Source organism: Trachymyrmex septentrionalis, unplaced genomic scaffold (genome assembly GCF_001594115.1).
Source record: "Trachymyrmex septentrionalis isolate Tsep2-gDNA-1 unplaced genomic scaffold, Tsep1.0 scaffold172, whole genome shotgun sequence".
NCBI classification, from domain to species: domain Eukaryota; kingdom Metazoa; phylum Arthropoda; class Insecta; order Hymenoptera; family Formicidae; genus Trachymyrmex; species Trachymyrmex septentrionalis.
The window spans coordinates 766,142-773,080 of record NW_017304887.1 but is presented as its reverse complement, the minus strand read 5'-3'; the positions used below and the strand labels follow the sequence as shown (position 1 = coordinate 773,080).

Below are 6,939 nucleotides of genomic sequence, written 5' to 3'. Positions count from 1 at the left end.
TCAATGCAAATCTTGCACATAAAACGATATGTGTGTGTGTGTGTGTGTGTGTGTGTGTGTGTGTAAAATCTAAATTTTTTAATTTAATTAAATTTATAATATTCTTGAATTATTAAATTAAGTTTAATAAGAAAAAGTTATATTCTTTAAGAATTAAAAAAAGTTTTCTAAAATTTTTAATAAGAGAAAATTAAATTTTCTCTCCTTTTATAAATTTTCCTTAAGTCAACTGTTCTTAAAAGTCATCTTTTTAATAATCTTTTTTCTTATACGCTTTTTATTTTTTATGATTCAGTCTTTCTTCTTCGTATCTTTCTTGAAATAATTAATTAATTTCACAAGAAAATGACTAAAAAGATTTGTAATTATAATAAATGTGTTTATGTTGAGTCTATAAAAGTGAGATATAATGCATGCTGTATCAGTGACGTAGTATATCATGAACGTATTATTGCATCTCTTCTTCATCGAATTTTTGCAGACGTGGTCAGTTTTCGCGCGGTGCTAAACACGTAGAACGTGATAAAAACTTCTTACCACGATAATATGAGTACCACTGAAGAATATTTTTATCGTTATTTTTCTGCTTTAAGAAAGAAAGTTTAAAGTTTTATTCGCAAAAACAAATCTATATAAGTAATAATATTTGATTAATCAAATTTAAAAAAATGTACATTTATATATGTACATAAGTATTATATCCACGGAAAAAATTTTCTTTTAAAATTTATACCCTAGAAAATATGGTAATTATAGTATAATACAGTATTTTAAAGATTTTTAGCATGCATTTCAGTAAAATTAATCAGGCTTAATATATTTTATTGTAGTTTTATTATTGAATGAGAGAGATTAAAATATAAAATTCTTTAAAATACAATGTCGTTTCACGACTACCATATTTTCAAAGTAAACTTTAAGAAAAAAATGCTCTCTCCGTGTATATTAAAAATTTTTTTTAAATTATAAACATATAAAGTATAATATTAAATATAAAAATATACATAAAGAATTAGAAAGTATATTTTCTCATTGATGTACCTAATATTTTATATCTTAAGAATTTTGAAGAAATGAAATTATTAGCTGTATCTCGTCTGCAATGTTCTTCTTTTCTATCTGTGAATTTCTCTAATCTTTATATTATTATATTATTATATACACGTAAAATGGAGGCAAAAAATGGGAAGCACGTAGATCATGTTGTTACATGTTGTAGAATCTGCCGTGTCGGAGAAATTACACGCATGACATGAGAGACAACAGTAAATAATGCCATTCTTGCTGATATTTTTCACCCGTCTTCGCGCGACGGCATCGTACATATTATACGTACTTATAAAGTCGTTTACTTATCTATTGCTACCGTGTGCGAGGTGCGAAACCGGGTTAAGGTTAAAACATGTAAGCGTCGGGGGTAACCCACATAACTATCACACCGCCGTGTAAGCCGTTGACGTAAGAATCGTGATCGTTTTCTGGCCGTTTCACGGGGGTCCGACACGAATGCGAGGTTCCAACGCACGCACGTGTAAATATAGAAGATATCTGTCACGCACGCGTGCGGGTCTGGTGGAGACCGTTCGATAAAATGCAAAATGCACGAAAGCACAGACGGATCGATTCACTAACAGCCGGGAAGTATGTACGACGGTATATACAATATGTTCAACTGACTTCTTGGATATGGTAAAAAATCAACGAATGTTCCTTTTAAATAGTCATCGATGTACTCGTTTTTAAATAAAATATCTCGTGTTGGCGCGCAACAGTTGTTGACCCGAATTAAATACCTGAATTAGCCGACGTTAACGAAACTATACAATATATGCTATTGCTTTTCTGATAATTATTAACAACTTAATTATTATCAAATTCCTTATACTATATGTATTAGGTACTGCGGAAAGTTCGTGTCGTTATTTCCCCTACAAGCATCTCTTGAAAAAACGACACGAACTTTCCGCGATACCTAATATAATGTATATTGTATATATTAACGTTTCCTATTATAATTCGTAATATTATTATATATATTATAGCAGTTCCGCGAATAAAAAAATAAAATTATTTGACTATTATTATTCTCTACTATATAAATTTTCTCTGCTTTTATATTATTACTACTATCTCTACTTATATTTCATTGCTTATAATACTTTACCTTCATATTATGAAGGCTCTGCTTCTATTTTTGTATTTACTATTTTCTCTTTTACGTTACTGTCATTATTTTACATTTGCATGACCATACATAGAATGGCAATGCTGGAATAAACAACAGACTTAAATGTAAAATTTTTTACTACTATTGCAAAATGTAGAATTGGTAGTTTTGTTATCGTAGATATAATTTCATATGTCACGATTATACGCTACAAATAATTAGATATGCACACTATCATATATCATATAGATTCATGACATATATTTACGTCGCATTTCGAATGTACGCAATATATTATGGTGGTACGAATAAATATGTAAGATGCTATTTTAGTAATAAATGAATTTTTTTTCTTCTGTACGATAAGTTTAAGAATGAAGATATTTAAACAAATAATATCGTACTAAACATTTGTTAACATTAGTTAACAAACATTATTGCATGTACCTGAAATATTATCACACCTATAAATTAAATAAATTTCAATAAATTAAATAAAGTCTTTTAGAGCTGACACAGGTTGTTAGTATGTAAATATATATTTTTTATTTAAAAAGTTAACATATAAATGTTTCGATCCTGTTTTGGATCCTCTTCAGTATATTCTAATAATTAAATATTACAATAATGGATCCTAACTATTGGAATCGTCAGAAGCATAATTTTAAGAGAAGTTATAAGCAGATTATAAGCTGAATTAAGCTGGCCAATTTTTTACATCCACATCTTGTCAATAATTATTCATCAAATTCCAATTAACTGAATAAATAAATAGTAATCAAATTATGAATCTATGGATGAATTCAATGTTATATTCAATGAAATGTGCATTTATATGAACAATGAACAGGTCGAACAACGCTTTTTACTATACATATTCATCAAACTGTCCGATTTACTGCATCATACAATAGATTGAATTGTACGTTCACGACAGTCATGTTGTTAACATCGTTTAGACATTAATTATCAACATGTAAATGTTATTCTATTTTTTATTTAGTAAATTTTAAATTAAGATCTATTAATTTTTATTTCAAATCAATCTATTGTATGATGCAGTAAATTGTACAGTTTGATGAATATGTACAATAAAAAGCGTTGCTCAACCTATTTATTGCTCATTATGTTTTTTATTTTATAATATTTAATTATTAGAATATACTGAAGATGATTCAAAACAGGATCGAAACATTTATATGTTAACTTTTTAAATAATGTATATATATTTAATGTATATATTACATATTTACATACTAATAGCTGTGTTGACTCTAAAAGGCTTTATTTAATTTATTGATTTATTCATTAGAGTCTATTTGTACCACGCTTATGTTATTGTCAACGTTGTACTGAAAAAATATTTATGAAATATTTACTTTTTTTATAACAAATATTAATATTCTTGAAATTTTATTAAGATAATATCAATTTAAATAAAAAACTATATTACAACGAACACACGAAAATTGTCCATAATCAATTCAAGCTATAAATAAAGTATTTAAAGCTAGAAATAAAGATTGTTTGCAAAATTTCATTGGATTAGCGAATAATTTTTTATGTACTCGGCTTCTATTTTAGTCGATGTATTGTAATATTTTTTTATGTTTAAGCACTTGATTATCAAGATAAATCACGTAAAGTATGCGAACACAAATTTACGGACGTTTACCAGTAATTAGTACAATCATAATGTTACTTATCCTCGTTTGTCCTTATCAATAGCGTCTTTTATGATCACCGATGTGTTAAGAAAAGAATTTAAAAAAGAGTACAATATCAATTGCGTTGTCAGCAAACTTTCATCGCGTCAGCTTTTAACTTTTGGACTGACTAAGTAATAATAATCCGTAAAAGCGGGAATAAGATGAGATTTATCATCTTAATTTATATCAACATACTTAAGCAGTCTCTTCATAATTTATTTATTACGTCAGCAAATATAGACATTGCATAATTTTTGTTGAATTGATATAATTGATGAAAATCTTTTAGAGAGTATATTAAAATCCAATATATCGTGCAAAATTCATCTTTTGTCATAACATACATTTATTGATATATCGTATAGTTAATCGTTCACTAATTGTTTTTCCTGTTCTGAAAGGAAAAATTTCATCAATTGGTCTATGATAAAAATAGTATGTAAGTAAAACAGAGATGTGAAGTGCGAGAGAAGATCTGATCGTTGCGTGTCGATTTCTACTATGAAAACGTATCCTTGAACCTATGTCTATATACATCAAGGAAAAATTAATTAGGATCTCTTAAAGATTAGATATAGTCATATATATTGTATATCTCAAGATATCAGTAAAAAAGATAAAAGGTCGATATAAATTAAAATTTGATATTAGTAGAATATACATAAAATGAGAATAAATTATGCTCCTTTTGAATTCAATATATATAAGAATATTGTATACACGATCAGTGTGTGCGCGCGCCACGTAATATTATTCATTCTTAGAAGCAATTTTTACGTTTACAGTGAATTGAATGACGATGAACATTAATATTGATATCGCAATATTGCAATTTCGAGTTATTATTAAACCACATAAAAATCAACAAATATCTGTTTTAATAATACCTTCGAAACAATTTCTTTATTATTCCTAAATTTTTTAAGTTTTTAAAAGTTTTTAAAATTTTAAGTTTTTGTTATTGAATACCTCGCAGCAATGTAGGATTAAGTTAAAAATATGTAGGAAACATTTCATTATCTGTTTATATGTCTTCGTAATTTCAACATTAATTTCCCCAAAAGTCGTTTATCTTTTCGGTTTCATACAATTCAAGAATTAACACAATAATGTTCCTAATTTTATTACCTCTGTACTCATCATTAAATATTCCTCGATGGTTTTGGAATATTCTGCATATCCTAACTAGATATATGTATATGATATATTATATGGTTAAAATGGTCGGTGTATGGAAGGAATGAAAATTACTTACAAAAAAAAGGCTTAATATATACTCAACGATTTTATCATTATTATGAGAAAACCGAAAGGCAGCAATCAAACTTGCCCAATCGTGAATCCCTTTTTTGCAATGGCGCAATCTCTGGTACATGATCTCCATAGCTTATGGCAGATTAAACAAAATATGGCACATCTACATCAGAACAGCTTGTGTTTAACCAATATCCTGCACTTCATTGAACGTAGTCTAGCCTCTTGAAGAGGTTCGTAGTACAAGTTACGTCCTTGGACGTCGCTTCTCGAGTATGTATGTAAATTGGAATTAATTTCGCGGCTGCATCATTGCGTTAGTTTGTGCACGCATACGGAGTCTGTCCGACACGTGTGTATATCTTTGTCGATATATAACATGTAAAACACGCGTAAAAAACTCACGCATCGTCGTGTTGAGATTTTTACAGCTTTCTTCTCACATGTTTAGGTGAACTTGGATGGACTGATCATGTAGCGATAACGTTTCATAAATAAAACTTTATCTTTACGATTTTTGTGACGCGCTCAGAAACAGATCGTATAATCGTACGTCGCTCGGAATTGAACGATCTCTCACTCTCTATTATATTCGTGTCGCCTTATATACTGCGGCTTGTGACGCGATATGTTAGTCGCCTGGAAAATTTGCTAGTCGAAAGACAACGTCTATATTATTGGCAATACTATTCCCAACACTCAACACCATGGACGAGTCCAGCGGTAAACTAATTACAGTATGTTATATATTAATTAAACTTGCAGCGTAGTGTTTCTAAGATTAGCAACTCTAAGGTGCAATAAAAGAAAAATCTAACATTTTTTCTTTATTTCAAGGAATAACGTTGAATCAGGTTATTTAATAAGCGATAGAGAAGTAGTAATAGGTACTTCTATTAATTTGCATGCAATTAAGATTAAAAATTACGTTATTCGAATTCATTAGATACAGTAGATCAAAGTTAGATATCAATATTAATATCGTTAACGTTAATATATTTAAAATGGAATTAACCGTTGCAGTATGTGCAATGTAGTACGTACGATAATTGTATTGTTTTTTAGAGCATGTCGCTTATAGAAATAGACTTTCGCAATTTTACTTTCGCGATGTAAAAGCGGAATGAGTGCTTTTATAATTACATCGATAACAATATTATTGTTAGTGGATTTACAATCATAACAATAACGATTTACTGCTGACGTACGGATGTGATGAATATCGATCGTCTCGTATTAAGCCGTTACGGCTTATCTACACGTTATAATCGTTCGCATATAGCCTACTTTGTAGATATAATCGAAGAATATTTATAGTCACTCAACCAATAAATTATGTAAGAATGATAAGTTCAATTAATGAATTAAATTCCTGAATAATTTATTAACTTGGCGATGAATTCGAATGAAATTCTGTGTTAGTAGCTACCATTTATTATATTTTGCAATCGCAATAGAATATACTATCATAATATTGTAAGAGTTAACGTGTAAGTTAACGTGATTGAAATGTTTAACGTTAAAACAATCAAGATTATAAAAAATCCAGAATTGAAGATCATGGCGTGCTGGAATAGAATTCTTTCGTTCATTCCAAATAAAATTCATGCACATTTAATTTATCACTATCAGTTATATTTTATTTATAAGGAGAGACTCTATTTTTAACTCTATTTCAACTTTTACTATGTTGAGCAACTCAGTTATGTTGAGTTCAACTTCAACTTGTCTATGTAGTTCAAGCTAACTAAATTTGAGTATTGATTATACCACTATTTCATTCTATTTTGTCTTTTATTAACTGCGAAC

At 28.6% G+C, this 6,939-nt stretch overlaps 1 protein-coding gene across 2 annotated transcripts in view; it reads left to right on the top strand.

Moving 5' to 3' along the window:
• The window catches only part of LOC108746475, a 23,166-nt gene that overhangs the window by 2,297 nt on the left and 13,930 nt on the right, over positions 1-6,939 (top strand). Inside the window, exon 1 of one of the 2 annotated variants that reach the window (XM_018483273.1) lies at positions 5,821-5,867. The exons of the other annotated variant lie outside the window; for it this stretch is intronic. The gene's annotated coding sequence lies outside the window, so the exon portion shown is untranslated. Of the gene's footprint in view, positions 1-5,820; positions 5,868-6,939 lie in introns of those variants that run through there. 2 annotated transcript variants of the gene reach the window in all.